This window comes from Amblyomma mixtum, chromosome 9 (assembly GCF_055824585.1).
Source record: "Amblyomma mixtum isolate Tamu chromosome 9, ASM5582458v1, whole genome shotgun sequence".
In the NCBI taxonomy this organism is placed as follows: domain Eukaryota; kingdom Metazoa; phylum Arthropoda; class Arachnida; order Ixodida; family Ixodidae; genus Amblyomma; species Amblyomma mixtum.
Genome location: NC_143020.1, coordinates 82,819,444 through 82,835,539, shown reverse-complemented (window position 1 = coordinate 82,835,539; position 16,096 = coordinate 82,819,444). Strand labels below are relative to the sequence as shown.

Sequence of the window (16,096 nt, the reverse complement as noted above, 5' to 3'; positions counted from 1 at the left end):
GGCATAAATGTTTGCTACAGAGTTGAGCGCTTAATAATAAAGCATGTGATGCCAAAACGCGCTATCGTTGGCTCTTAGCGACTATCAGAAGGCAGTCAGCAGCAGTCGGTTTCTGCGACGGTGGCACACACGCTTCTTTGTCGTGCACGAAGGTCGGCTGGTTATGCCGGCGCTGCGGTATTAGCCGGACCGAACCCCCCCCTCTCTTTACCGACTATGCTGGTTTGTTCGAGGATGGTGGTGTATAATTTTGAAAGGGCCAATCACCCTGAGAAAGATCCTTGCCCCCCCTCCCCCCCCCCCCCCCGTGCGTCGTTGCTACGGGAGGCTGATTCTTCTTTGTCCAGTGTTCGTTCTATGCACTATAGGCTGTAATTTGTGATATGTACTGTGTGTTAAAATAAGGTCATGGTGTTTCTGGGTGGCCACCCACTTTGTATACATTTGTTTTGCCCTCAGTCATGAGTGTGTTTCCAATGTTTTGTTTGTTTGCACTGTTGAATAAACTTCCCTTTTACTCATCGACGCGCGGCGTGCTCGTGTGGCCGTGCTGCCTCTCCCGTACTAGACACCAGTGAAAGTGAGTGTGTGATGTACGCGCGGGAAAGCTGTGTAACGTGGAACTTTAGAGATACTCCAAGACTATGCGTGTGAGAACTTCGGCGGGCTTCCCGCTTGTGCGTCTTACGGCGCAGCTCTTTGGCGCAGCTCTTCGGCGCCCGTCCCTTCGTTTCGCGGCGTCGCGGAGACGCTACATGGCGGTTCAAGTAAGCGGACGCGCGTCGCATCGGTTCCGCAAAATTTTGACCAAATTCGACCGGACCACATCATTCCCGCCACCGGATTTTATTCGGAACGGAAAGATATCAAGTGCTAGATCCCCAGGATTTAAATTTCAAGCGGTAGGTCCAGTTTTCGGCTGTCTACCGGACTTGAAAGTTCAAAGCCGGCGCCGGCCCGCTAACCCTAACGGGGCACCCAGCTCGACTTCGTGAGAGCATGGGTCGCTAACCTTGTCCACGACGCTGACGCCTAGCATCGACGCCGCTTCGAAGACGGACCATATGCCTGGGCCCAGCCAAGCCAATGGTGCGTCATTACAACCCCCAAACGTCCTTCTCAACGAATTTCAAGAGATGGATGCAGACGACTTCGGAGACGCAGACTTGGGAAGTGAGCACGGGATCCCGTCCCACTCCTCGTCGAAGCCAGCCGGGTACAACAACGATGCCAGCTGGGAGCTTGCACAATCCAAGCGTCAGAGAAAACTTCAAAGGCGAAAAGAACGCAAAGGCACGGGAACCGGCTCGGCCGCCGAACCTCACGATAAAGTTACCGGGTGATGCGACCGGCTGCAACAAGAATGGATCTAGGGAGCAGAGGAAGCCTAGGCGAAGAATGCCGCCACTCCTCAGCAGAGACTACAAGATCATTATTCGACCTAAGAAATGACTCGGGGTGAAGTCCCTCACCACCCACCAAGTAGCGCGCGCCAACGTCATGGCGTGCGGCCACCAATGCAAGGACGAGGACCTTCTTGTAAGGATTCACACCGGATTCAATATCATTATCGTTAGCATCCCGCACGAGCAAACGGCTCAGCTAGAGCGGCACATTACCCATCTCAAGTTCGACGGAAAGGCTTATGATGTAAAAGCTTACGTGGCAGCACCGGAAGACGTCCTGTGCGGCGTGATTCACGGTGTAGACCCAGGTACGTCTCCCGAAGAACTCAAAGCACAAATTGAGTCATAACTCATGAACTCCCTCCTTGAGTCAGAACTCAAGGAGTGACCATACTTCGGGCAATGATGCTCGGAAAATCCAACACGGCAGTGCTCACGTTCGACCTACATATACTAAACAAAATGCACCCTGCGATATACGCTGACAAATGTCCCTGGTGCGACAAAAAACCTACACTATGTCACATCAAATGGTCCTGCCAAAACATAGACGTGGTCCCCAAAATACAAAACCCGAGTGCGGAGCAAGGGGAAACTCTGCTGTCCAGCGACCGCTGTGAAGACGAACAAGGTCTGGCACAGCGAGCTCAACGGGCGGAAGTGGTCAGCGGAGCCCTGGACTGAGGGCAACCGACCATTGATTAGAGGCGGACGACTTCGACAGAGAAGGCTCCTGGGTATAGAACCAAGACGTCTCTGAAGATGCCCCCAAACCGCAGGAAAAAGCAAAGTTTTCCTTCCTTCCTTCCTTCCTTCCTTCCTTCCTTCCTTCCTTCCTTCCTTCCTTCCTTCCTTCCTTCCTTCCTTCCTTCCTTCCTTCCTTCCTTCCTTCCTTCCTTCCTTCCTTCCTTCCTTCCTTCCTTCCTTCCTTCCTTCCTTCCTTCCTTCCTTCCTTCCTTCGCGGCGTCACTGTTGTCCCTCGCAACTGGCTCCGCAGCCGGGGCAGCGCGCTGCTCTAGCTGCGCGCGCTCCTGGCGCCATCTTCCGCACGCTCAAGCCAAAAATCATAGCCTCCTCCGTTCATTCTTGTGATGGTACTGCAGAAGTTTGTAAGGGGGGTTCAAGGTAGCTGGTCGGTTTGGATGCTCCGTCGTCTTAAACAGATTATGCGCCTTTGTTGGCACCATGGTGATTTGGAACGCAGTGAAAGCTAGTGGAGAGCCGCAGTACATTGCACGCTGACTACAATCACACATATAACGTTTGTTTATTATGTGTGACGAAATGAGTTGCTGGCCTTCGTTGGTGAAGCCGGCTATTCTTCTCCTGCTAATGTGATGAATGCACCTATAGTGAAAACAAGACATATTACATGAATCGCTCCCGCATCTCTCAATTGAGTTCCTGCACATAAAAGATGTGTATAAGGTGCGAGGAGGAGGAGGAGGTAGAAGATGAAAGGCAGGGAGATTAACCGGAAGGATAATCGGTTTGCTACCCTACATGGGGGAAAGGGGTGAGGGGATAAAAAACGAAGGAGATAAGAGATTAGCAGAAAATTGAAGTCACTATGAAAAGTCAGCATTCGTTAAAGTCACAGACTATCGTGCAGGCCAGAAGTTCGCAAGAAGCGGAGCAGGACATTGGAGGCTGTCATCGCCGACGATCGCCGCGGCCAGTTGCCGATAATCTTCATTTAAGTCAGTGGGCGTGGATCCAGACGCTCCAGCGCACGGCTGAGAAACTGCCTTTCGGCGCTGTAGGCAGGGCAGTCACAAAGAATTTGGGATATAGTCTCGTCATACCCGCAAATGGCACATGCAGGGCTATCAGCCATACCGATTAAGAAAGAGTAATGGTGTGTGAAAGCTACACCAAGCCAGAGGCGACACAGCAAAGTTTCTTCACGTCGTGGTAGGCCGGATGGAAGCCGGGGCTTCAGATCTGAGTCCAAGGATTTTAAACGTGAATTGGAAAAAAGGTGCGAGAAATATGGAACAAACATCGTTTGTTCACTGTACCAAAAACCCCACATATCCGAGATACAAAGAACGAATCAGAACATGCGGACAAGTTCACACGACGAAACCAGTGTGCGTGATAATCAATTCTATTAGCTCCGTAACACAGAACCGACACTGTTTCTTATCATATGTATATCGTAACAAGTCCCAAGAAAGCTTCCGTTCAGTTTTTCTGGCCCCAGAAAAAATGAAACTAAACTACGATGTACAAAGCAGACTCATTGACTGCATGAAAGGCAACGTCAACCTTACGAAGCAGTATGCCTGTAACTTAGTTTACCACATATTTACGTTTTATGCATGCAAGCAGCATTCTGTGACCGGCACAGGACGTCCGTTGTTGAAGCAGCTGCGACGGCTCATACGCTATGGTCCCGTGCCATTGAACTCGATTTCGCATGTTGGATCACGGCAGCGGCGACTGAACTACAGCGCATGTAGAACGCAAAAACATTCATGTATTCAGTTTGAGCCATGCGTTACAGAAACAAAGACTGTGAACACTAAAACGGATCCTAAATCACCGCAAACCCGAAAACTTTCATATACTAAGATTCCGCCGTGCGTAACAGAACCGAAAATTGTCTACATTAAAAAGGAAATCTTAATTACCTAAAACCCCCAAAAATTTATGTTCTAAGATTCCGCCATGCGTTGCAGAACCAAAGACTGTGAATTTAATATTCAAGCGGAATCCTCAATTTCCGCAAATCCAAAAACATTCACGTACTAATATTCCGCCGTGGGTTACAAAACCGAAGAATGTGAACATTACAGCCGAATGCTACATTACCGCAAACCCAAAAATATTCATGAGCTTAGATTCCGCAGTGCGTTACAAAACCAAAGATTGCGAACATTAAAACGGAATTCTCAATTACCGCAAACCCTAAATAATTAATTTTCTAAGATTCTGCCGTGCGTTGCAGGACCATGCAAGGACTGTGAACTTAATATTAAAACGTAATCCTCGATTACCTCAAACCCAAAAACATTCATGCACTAAGATTCCACCGTGTGTTACATATAACCAAAGATCGTGAACGTTAAAATTGAACCCTCAGTTACCGCAAACCCAAAAACATTCATGAGCATAGATTCCACCGTGCGTTGCAGAACCAAGAATTGTGAACATCAAAACGGAATCCTCAATTACCGCAAACCCGAAAACCCACATTCGTGCTTTGGCGCAATATAGTGAAAATCAAACCAATTTTCGTTCCTCTAAATGCCCTCTGTTATACAACAATATTTGTCTGTACATGGCTACTGAGATGTCACATACGGATAGCCCACCATTCCGCATTAGTTGCGTCGTGCGACACGCCTGAGCCGTCGTACATGCAATCGATCTGCAATTCGTTTCAATTCAAAGCGTTCGTATCGAAGATGCAGCCTTCCGTCGCAAGTGAGGCTGATTCCTGATGCATCCAGGAAACACGCACTGGTCGTACAGGTTGGAATTATTCCAAGGACGCGGCCGCCGGCTCTTGAGAACTATTCCGCTCGATGGAGGGGTCGTCTTCAGACGGTTGCTATCCCGTGTACATATAGCGACGCTCGTCGGCTCAACCAGTCATTGTTTTTTTCCTGGTTTCTCTTTATCCGTAGTCAGCGGCGACACATTCAATTTCCTTCACTTCTCCAGATCTAATCGTGCGTTGCGACTTAGCCAAGTAAAGATTGCGCACGCACGTGTTAGAGAACAGGTTTGCGCTTGAAATAGGCTCGATAAGAACCTGCGCTCGTGTGACGATGCTCGCTCACTTAGTCCAGTAGATCGTGCCAAAATCGGCGCCCGAGTTACGCAACCATTGACGTAAGGTGGGAGTGCGGGAAGTGTTTGCTGTGACGATATTCAAACCCAGCCTGAGGTGCGCCTAGCGGCTAAGAAGCATATGACGCTGAAAAGCCTCCGCGTTGTGATAACGCACTTTGCATTAAGTTTCAGAAAAGCGTAATTGCCTCACTATGACTGAAACCTCCATGACTGAATTTGCCGCTTTCTGTATTAAGGTACAACACATTGAATAACAAATAATTAAAAAAATGAGCCGCCCGCTGCACTTGGCCGAGCGTTTAAACCACCCAGTCTTTAAACCGGTCTGCCATTGCATTGGTTTCAGCTTATATAGTTAATTAACTGTTAGGTTGTCTTTTCATGAAAAAAAGTTCAAGATGGCCATGAAATATTTGCCACAACTGTGCTGCTATGAAATTCTTTAGCTTAGCTAATCAGCATGGTCATGGCGGTGTTCAAGTGAATAATAAAGTATGAACATAGTTGAAGATTTTCAGAATTTTGGCATTGGTGAATAGACCACCCGACATGCCATGGACACGCAAATAGTTTATGCGTGCTTGAGACTGCGTATGCTGCTTTTAACCGTCCAAACATGCAACATGAAGGCTTTCTGGGCTGGGCTGGTTGTATGGTTTTCAGTTCTCACAAGACTTGTTTGTTATAATCAGTTGTGGGAGAGTCATGAAAAACTGTGAAAGAAAGAAGAAAACTATACGAATACACCGACGCACACAGTCTTACGTGAATCCAAGCGGGCCTATACGAATATCTGTAAAGGTGCGGTAGGCAAGACGGCAGCCCGTATCTTACGGGATTGCACTCCACAACATTTAACAGAACTGGTATGGGTCCCAGTTCATTAAGGAAATCCGGGGAATGAGGAGGCAGATCATATAGCCCGAGGTCTGACAAACCGGGAGATCGGCTCCTCAGGCCCGGACCCTCGGGTTGAAGCACTGACCACGTACAGCCGGCCAAATCTTTAGCTGGCGTGCGTGACGGCCGCTTTTTCTGCGCTAATGAGCTTTGGGATGAAGCAAACGTGAGGAAAGCTCAATATTAAGCAAGGGCTTAGGGAGCCTCTGCTTAGATTTAGGTATTGTCGCAAGTTTGCTCCATCATAATCTACAGTAGCACAGAAAACACGGCCGTCACGCACGCCAGCTAAAGATTTGGCCGGCTGTACCATGGCATAACAAACTACTATCAGAAGACAAACTTATCTACCTCCGCCTGCGGACCTTAGCAAAGCACAGACCACGATGCTAAGAAAGATCCAGTCTCGATCCATTCTAAGCCCTCATAGGTTATCGTTTATTACGAACGGGGAGTATAACCCCGCATGCCTAAATTGCCAGGAATCGGCAGCTCAAGGTCACATATTGTGGGCATGTGAGGTCAAGCCTCCACCACGTATGCTCCTGCCAGCTCCCTCCGAAGAGAGCTGGAATCAACTGCTGCTGAAGCAGTAGAAGACGACAAAGAAAGCTCTCGTTAACTGCGTCTTGGAGGTCACCCGTGTTTAGGGGGTCACATTGAGGTACAGTCGCCCACGATCTACACATCATTGGCAATAAAGTTGTTTCTCTCTCTGCGTATGCTTAAGTCACCCTACGAGTGGAATGCGACAGCAATAGGCTTCACATGGTTTCAGCTACTGTTGCAACTTCTGTCTATGTTTACGTGAGTTTCTTTGGAACTGCCGACCTTTCAACTGCCATATTCAGACTGCTAGTTGCAGTAGCAAGCATCCGCTATGCTGAGCTCAAATTCCTATGTGCAGGTTGTTATGACGGCACGAGGTCACTTGACCTCTCTCGACAATTCAGCGAATTTCATGACACCGGATTTCGGCGGACTTTTGGTGCAAAGACAACACTAGGTTGCCACCTGCCACGGCGGGCAGGTTGTGATAACGTGACAAGGTCTCATGACCTCTCCTGACCTATCAGCCATTTTCGCGTGCAGGTCCACAGAACCTCCCGAAGTTGCACGCGGCTATGAAAAACACTATAGGTGAACGGCTTCGGTTCAGTTCCCTCCGCCTGGTGATTCTTGAACGTGCACTGACAACGCACAATCCACGGGAGGTTCTGCACTTTGATCCATTGAAATGCGTGCTTTGTGGTCAGCAGTAGTACGGTGGCAACAGTTTTCTGAAAGCGTTGCTCTTTACTAAAACTGCCGAAGCCTACTACGTCGTGTGGAAGGAAAACGAATGAGGTTGGTAACAAAGACCTTTGTGTACGCTATAGAAACGCTGACAGCTTTCTGGATGTGCGTGGGACACGCTTCTTTCCCTGCCTGTAAACAGTGAACCAGTCAGCCGCATACGTGCACACAAATGTGCGCAGAAAAAAGCAGTGGCGGATGTTTGCGTATCTTCCTCAGCCAAACCTTGCTGTGGAATATAAGTCCCGTTAAGCGGAGAAGCCTTCCTGGAAACACAAGCAGGGCTCTTCTGGGCGCTGTCTGGTATGTACACTACCTCCAGTTCATCCGGTGCAGAAATTCAATATCTCCTTCCTTGTTTGAATGGCCTAATGCATCTAGCCTTGTACAGAAAGAGATACTGCTTAAATAAATATTAGCGTCTTTTATCGTTTTGTTGGCGTATGAGGGCAGTGTCGCAGTAATTCTACGCGCTAAGTGCTAAAAAGGGATGTCATAAAGATGTTCCGTGGTGGCTCAGTGGTTGTGGTCCTCGGATACTTACCCGAAAGACGCGGGTTCGATCCCGGCCGTAGTGGTCGCGTTTCGATGGAGGAGAAATGCTAGAGCCCCTTGTGCTATGCGATGTGTGAGCGCGTTAAAGAAGCCCATGTGGTTGAAATTATCCTGAGCCCTCCACTACGGCGTACCGCATAGCTTAATGTAGCCAGCAACGAAAACGGGAACAGGAGAAAAAGTACACCGGACAGCACTGGCGTTTTTTTTTTCGTTGCTGGTTACGTTATGTTTCATCGACACCAACTAGCCCGCATGGTTACCCTGTTGCAGTTTCTCATAGCCTGAGTCGCTTTGGGACGTTAAACCCCCTAAAACGAATCGAACCGAATGCCATAAAGAAGTTCACCGTTAGGCAATGCATACAGTGCATCAGCGATTAATCTGAAGTTAGCGTTTTTCTAAGGGCGCAGAAAGTTTTAAAGCGAGATAAAATTAATCAGAAGCACATGCAACACCACACATAAAGTTGCGGACAGTACCCCGCTGGATAATTTCTTTCAGAACTATTTTCTCCGGATATGTGTGCATGAACAGGTTTTTGTGTGCGTCTTGTTACGGTACACCACTTATTTGCGTGATTTTGCTACCCTCTAATTATTTGCACCGTAACATTATGCACATATGTACAACAACGCATAAGTTTTGCCCCATGATCCTTTGCTGTCGTCTTTGAAGCTGGTAAGGGGTGTACTACCTACACTAACGAGCCAGCCATATAAGCTTTTTGAATGTACCCGTACCATCACACTGATGTTGAAATTAGGGTATTTATCCACCGTCAGGATTGAACCGATGTTTGAGCAAGCCTCTTGCAGTGAGGCAACATCAAACTGCGGCGATTGAAGTTCACTGCCCTTTTTTTTATTAACTGGAGGAAAATCGCCTGCAGATGGGTTAGGAAGACATAACAGACAAGAGTGCTGATCGCTGAATTAATGCTATTATCTCTTAACCATTACACATGTTTCACATGTTAACCGGTATACATGTTAACAGTGAAGAAATGTCATAAGATGTCAATATAAAACATATACGAAAACTCAACAGAGTTCCTCATTGCCGGACAATGCATCTCAGTGGCCGAAAAGTGCTGTCGCGTACATAACGCAGTGTTAAATTCTCAATTATTTTTTTGTGAGTTTATTTCTGCAGTGAAGGTGCAGTGAACTTTCGGATATTACACGTCAAGAGTAAAAAATTGTTATAAAACAGGAGAAAGTGTACTTGCCTCATATCATCGCTAATTAATCATTCATTGAACACTCATGCTTTGTTTTCTGTAATATTGCAGCACCCTGTACACCCATAGAATATTCCCGTGCGTTTTTTCATTTTTTCTTTTGTTATTGCTGTCTTCTTCCGTAGGTATTTCCCTGTGCTTGTTTGCTGATAGCGATATGTGCAGAAAACTGCCCTGAACCGTCCGTGTCGGCGTAAATATTTCGCAAGCTGGCGCCGTCCCCGCGAAGATAGCAGACCAGTATAACAAGTCACAGTAACTGTTCCGCCAGTAGCATTCTTTAAAGAGCAACTGCTAAGGTTTTAGAATTCGACGACCTTATATGCGTCAAATATATGGAACTTGCAGGTGAAGCTTGCGAAATATTTTTTGGCTAACATTAGAAACGGTGACGTAATCGCCAATTAGAACTGCGGCAGCATTCAGGTTTCAGGGCAGCGGACACCGCCACGTGGAGTTGCTGTGATCTACGGTGCCGGTATGTTTACAGCTCATAAACGCTCTCTTTGGAAGAAAAAACTAACACCATCGAAGGCAGAGCATGCGCAGCCTGGTATGGCGACATTTGACAGCGCACGGCTAGTTGTGGGCGAGGGCAACGGGAGTTTTGAGATGTCCTTGTCTGTGACGTCTTCACCAAGTTTCTCCGCACCCCTCTGGTGCTCTGAGTGGAAGCTTGAGATTCAATCTTTGATTTCGTCACCGTTTCTGATTCTTGTGCCAAAAACTTGGCATGCTTTACCCGCAGCCTAATCTTTGAATATCGTAAAGTCTCGGAAAGTGACGTAGCTGCCCTTAACGAGGGTAACTGGTGTATAATGGTAAACGCACAGACACTAGCGCGGCATCATACCCAATAATTTGGACAAAAGCATTTTTGAACGGGAAGGATTTTCTGAAAGCAGTTTTTGCATATATTGTAAGATTTCACTCTAACAATCAGTATATCCGCTGATCTCCCGACGGCAGACGCATTTTTTTTTGCTATTAACTGTTTTGCTATCGTCGAAAGCCTTTCCCATGGTTTTCTATGGCACACTTAACTGCTTGATGCGAGGGATGGAAGCACTATAAAAGAAAGATTTTGCTACGTATCTGAAGAATGGACCATTATCTTTAATATTTTCATACCAATACCTTATAATTTTGCAATAATCAAAGTTTTTGTACGAAAGTATTGGACATGTTCGGGCCTAATGCACAGCTCAATCTATGGGAGCTCGTTCCTATCTATGTCAGCATGTCGCAGTGGGGTCACTGTACGTTTGAGGTAATTTTGGCATTGTTTGTTTTAAACGTAACTGACAACATGCCGCCACTGTAGCAGTATGTAGCATTGTAGTACTTTGCTGCGCTTCGGCGTGTCAATATTCCAGCAACACTGCATGCAACATTTGAAATAGTAAAGTGCGTTCTGTGGACCTAATTTCAATGGGCTTAAGGTCACCTTTAGTTTAACAAGTTCGTAGACAGTCTTTGCACAGCTAACGGGTAACCGTTGTCGCCGTATTTGGCAGCTCGTCTACCGTAACAAAACGTTAGTTGACGTCACTACTCTGAAATCATATGATCGCCTGACTTTAGACTAATGAATATTTGCCGCTATGATGACATGACAGGAATGTGGGGTTACATGGAATGGTCAGTGTCTCTTGCAGAAGATGATGGGAGGAAAGGAGCTTCTGCTGTCACTGTCATTTCTCCCAGAAAGGACTCGCAGTCTAGGATGTGCTTGTTGGAATAAGGCTTGGTTCTTGGTCCTAGTCTTGCGAAGATGTGGAAAAAAGCAAGCGCCTGTTTTTCTGCATTTTTGCCACTATATATGCTAAAGAGTTCTGCAAAACGACTATAATAAATGACACATTGCGAATACTGAGAATTATTTCTCCTGAAAATCCCTGGCTAAAAGACTTAATTTTTATGGATTTATAAGTATCGCTGGTTCTGCGTACAAACAACGAAACTCTGTCAGCCTAAACCTTAAACATAAATCTTCTTGATTCTTAACTATTGAACATTCCGTAGCGAAAACGAGGAGCTAGGATTGCCCATGAAGATAACTAAAGTTGAAAAGGCTGGAACCGGATAACATCCTACGATAGGCGGCGAGATAGTGATAAGAGAATACATTTATCTAGGGTACGTTGTGCCCGTAGGTACTGACCACGAGAGGGAAACAGCTAGGATAATCACAATGAACTGGAGCGCATTTGACAGGTGCTCTTAGGACACGAATAGCAGCTTACTAGCGTTCCTCAATGGGCAAGTATATAGTTTTATCTTTGAAGCCAAGAGTTTGACGGAAGCCCATCTGGTCGGGTTGGTACGTGACCAGAAAATAAACAGCGTCAAACAAAAGAAAGATTACAAGAGATTTTGACTCTAGCATCCTTGATCACAATGAAGGAGGAACGTAGTGTCGTCGCTAAATATACGACACATTACAAAACCCAGATATCTCGCAGATTTCCCTCGTTGCAATTAAGCGCATGCGCTGTCGTCTGAATAATCAACGACCCTATATAGGACCGTCATGCTTTGTTCTTTCGTATCACAGGCACATGCGCCTTTGTCCTGTCGATATTCTGGCTAATCGATACAGAATGTTCGGAAAGCGCGTTCGAAGCCACCTGTTGATTCCTCAGGTCAATGATCTGTCCTCAAAATCTTTCGAAGTCCGCCGCCGCGGTGGCTCAGTGATTACGGCGCTCGGCTGCTGACCCGAAAGACGTGAGTTCGATCCCGGCCGTGGCGGTCGCATTTCGATAAGGAAGAAAATCTAGAGGCCTGTGTACTCTGCGATGTCAGTGCACGTTAAAGAACCTCAGGTGGTCGACATTTCTTGCAGCCCTTCACTACGGCGTCCCTCATAGCCTGAGTTGCTTCGGGACGTTAAGCCCACATAAACCATTTCTCAATGTCCTTTGACTCGGCGATACAAGCAGCTGCGCAGTCGGCACATGAAAGACCAGGCACAATTAATATGCTTTTCATTTATCCCGCTAATTTTATTCGTTCTGTAGAACGCAAACTCAGCCACCCCGAGCTACATCCGACCACCGGTAACTAGAAGTAAGCTGCAGTTCCATGCGTTCCAGGTGTTAGTGCAACGTTAGCGCGTATATCATGCTGTTATGACGTGCACACTGCGCATGTGCCAATCCACGCACACAGGAGAGAATTGGCGCACGTAAAAGAAGAATTACACAAGGTGAAAATCCCAGGCGTTGTTTACGCAATACCAGGTGCCGACTATGCAACTGTGTATATCGGCTAGTCAGGGGACTTCGAAAGCAGATTTGGGGAACACCAGAATTCATTGTTGGCGCATGATGGCCTTAGCTGCGTATCTGCCATTAAATCCAACGCAACACAACTGGAGTTCACGGCGAAGGTAGTGCGAAACACAAGGACGAAAGGAAGAAGCAAGACACGGCATGAGCGCTATTTCGGCAATAAATCTTTATTAGCCGCCGCGGTGGCTCAGTGGCTATGGTGCTCGGCTGCTGGCCCGAAAGACGCGGGTTCGATCCCGGCCGCGGCGGCTGAATTTCTTTGGAGGAGAAATTCGAGGCCCGTGTACTGTGCGATGTCAGTGCACGTTAAAGAACCCCAGGTGGTCGAAATTTCCGGAGCCCTCCACTACGGCGTCTCTCATATCCTTAGTCGCTTTGGGACGTTAAACCCCATAAACCAACCAACCAACCAACCAATAAATCTTTATTGTAAGAACATAGAGTATAAGCCCACCTCGTGAAAAATTTCTTTACCTTCACCATGAATCTGATGCTACTCGCCCAACTTTCCACCTTTCAAGAGCAGAATGACGCGAATAGTTGGCGGGTGGCTACGAACGCACTTGACAAGGATCTGGTATCTGGCATTCGCAATACCGACTGGGCAGAGGCACGTGGGCTTGAAAAGGGCAATACGGCTGTATTTGGAGGCATCGAATATTGACACGACAGCGCATGCGCTGAATCGCAGCGATTGAAATCTACCACCAGTAGACCATGCGTCGGTTAGTGACTTCCCAGTCGAAATAAAGAACAAATGGACATCGGCAGAGCATGTAATTCGAAGAAATGCAATCAATGGTCATTTAGGGTTAGTGAGTGGATTCCAAGAGAGGGCAAGGGTAACAAGGGGCATCAGAGTGTCAGGATATACGGGGTGAGATGTGGATATTTACGGAGATAAGGTGGCGCAAAGGCTTCTACCATATTGGAAATATGTGGGAGGGGTATTTGTCCTGCATTGAGCGTAGTCGGGATAATGATTAAAAGGGGGGGGGGGTGAATTCAAAACTTGTTCGTCTCTATCATCTTAACAAAGTTTTCTTTTGGGCTGGTTGAGGTAGGCACAGGATACCGAATTTTGAACGCGCAGGTAAAGACAAAAGACAAGAAAACAGGACGCGGCATGCTCGATGGTAATGTCTGTTACCATGGATTGAGAGAAAATAAGCATATGTGGCCTATCCTCATCTATAGTCGGGAACCTTCAAGTTGCAAGTACCTCTACTTCGGTACGACATGCACAGCCTGACAAGACAAGCCAACCGCTTTCGTTTAGTGAATTCAGCCGAACAGAAAAATCCGAAAGCAATGGAAAGTTCTCCGCCACGCATATGCCAGCTGTTTCTTGTGTGATGCATTGCACGTTCCTTCGTAAGTCATGAAAAAGGCGTATGGTTAGACGGAACACTGCATGTCGCAACTTTCTGGTGCTGGCAGCGCATTTTTATTTTCCTTCCTGGGGCAGCACATGCCGAAAAAGACTGTAGCCCCGAGTGCTTCCCAAAGCTGTAAAAATTTTCGGCTCAATGCTTGCCAAAAATCCTCCAAACAGTGTTCGCCACGCAATACAATTTCTACAGGCAGGTCCTATTGACTCCAATACTACCGGGAGGAGCAACTATACTTGTGGAGTATACTTGTTCTGGGATGTCGTCGTTCAATTTTTTTTTTCATGAAAGTCAGCAATTTTTCGCTTCGCGAAACCAAACTGCGAAGAAAGTCGTTCAAAAAACTTGGGGGGCCTTCTAAACCACATTCTTAAAGAACAAATACGGTAGCATTTAGGTTGCCTGCTATCGTGTCTAGAATGATGCTTTATGGTTCATGACGTTTAGCGCCCCAAAACAACTCAGGCTATGGCGGACGCCGTAGTGGAGGGCTCCAGAATTATTTAGACCACTTAGGATATTTTAACTTGCACTTATATCTCACAGTACTTATATCTCACAGCGTTTCGCCTCCATCGAAATACCGCCGCGGCCAGGACTGAATCCGCGGCTTTTGGCTCAGCAGCCGAGCACCATAACCACTGAGCCACCGCTGCGGGTTGTGTCTACAATGGGTGCCTAATGTTGTTCTTGAGACCTTCCCACCGAAACGCCGGTGCAAATTGGTTTTAATACATTTCTATGGTATGCATGAGTAATCACCTAGAATGTTCAAATACCTTCCGGCAGGTTGCTCACAGTCCGGTGGCCGAATTGCCACTTGCCATAGTAGGCAGGTTTTGATGACGTAACAAGGCCGCATGACCTCTCTCAAGCAATCAGGGTGACCCATAAGAACAAGTTGTGATGATGTCATAATATCACGTGACTTCTTTCGACCAATCAGGCAATTTCATGAAAGAGAAGCCGTAAATTTTGTGTGAGAGGACAACCTAAACGCTGTAGCATTAATAACCCAATCGGCACGGGTAATTGGCCCAATACAGGAAACATGCTGGCAAAGACCTGTCCTACAAAGGACCAGTGTGAAACCATGCATTTGCAGTACTGGGCCGATTACCTGTGCTACTGACCGCTAGCTGTTGCAATTGTGGCTTCGGCTGCTCCTTTAAATGTGGCGTAGATCGCATTTTTTTCCAGTGTTTCTTGCTTATTGGTGCCTTTGCTCGGGTTTAACACTTCCTGCTTGCCTAGCGAGGCTAGTTATAGGTGGCGTGTTCGATGGACGCGACCATGTTGCTCTGGAAGGATAGCCATCTCGAGCGGCGGATCCCACTATTCTCTGGACTGCTCCACAGGTTGCAGGTTCTTTGTTTCAAAGTTCTGACTCATTTTTAAATAATGAAGTTCATCATAGAGCAACCGTCACTCCTATCCGGACGACGCAGAAGTCATGTGTTGCTATCGCCACTGCCGATGCTTGTTTTAGTTGGAGGGCACAGATTTCAGCGATAAATAGTTCCGTGCTACAATCATCGTTGTTTTTCTTCACCAGCCTAGTGACCCTGCCACATGTCTGTATGCAAGGCGGTAGGCGGGGAATAGCATTCATTGCCTAGAAATGCTTGCTATTTTCTTGCGTTCCATGGAAGGTCGACACGAAACCAAGAGCATTGATATGATCATGGTTAAACTTGGCCTGCAAAAAAGGAAATGAGAGGGATGCGAATTATCTGAAACAGTGTAAATAACAGCGTTGGAAGGAAGTGCCAATTAGGCACAGGAAAGCTGACTGAAGCTGGAGATAGTTTGGACTCTTTGACGTAGAATCTCTTACTGCGGCCAGAATTTGCCAGAATTTTACGTTAGAGAGCTCAGAATTTTACATACACTAGCACGTTCTGATGTTCAGACCACGCGACACAGACGCTTATGCCCTCTGTTCGCTCTTTGACAAGACATGTTTTGTTTCTATCGAAACGAAATATTTTCCCGCCGAAACACTAAGTTCGGGCCTTAGAAAGACAATTTGTGTGGTTTCCTGCGCAAAATACTAGCTCCTGATTTTTTTTTGGCAGGGATGTGCAAAATTTAGTGCAAACAGTGATATTTGCTGAAATTAGCAACATCGAAATGCTACGACTTATTAAGTAAGCGGCCAGATGATCGTAGAAATAATTTATATTACCAAGGTGCACATTACGC

The 16,096-nt window shown here is 46.8% G+C and overlaps 1 protein-coding gene across 2 annotated transcripts in view; it reads left to right on the top strand.

Moving 5' to 3' along the window:
• Window positions 1-7,573: 7,573 nt before the first annotated feature.
• The window catches only part of LOC149329881 (prestin-like), an 89,365-nt gene continuing 80,842 nt past the window's right edge, over window positions 7,574-16,096 (top strand). The window contains exon 1 of one of the 2 annotated variants that reach the window (XM_089559678.1): window positions 7,574-7,709. The gene's annotated coding sequence lies outside the window, so the exon portion shown is untranslated. The remainder of the gene's footprint in view (window positions 7,710-16,096) is intronic. The other variant, XM_089559679.1, reaches the window with a different exon arrangement.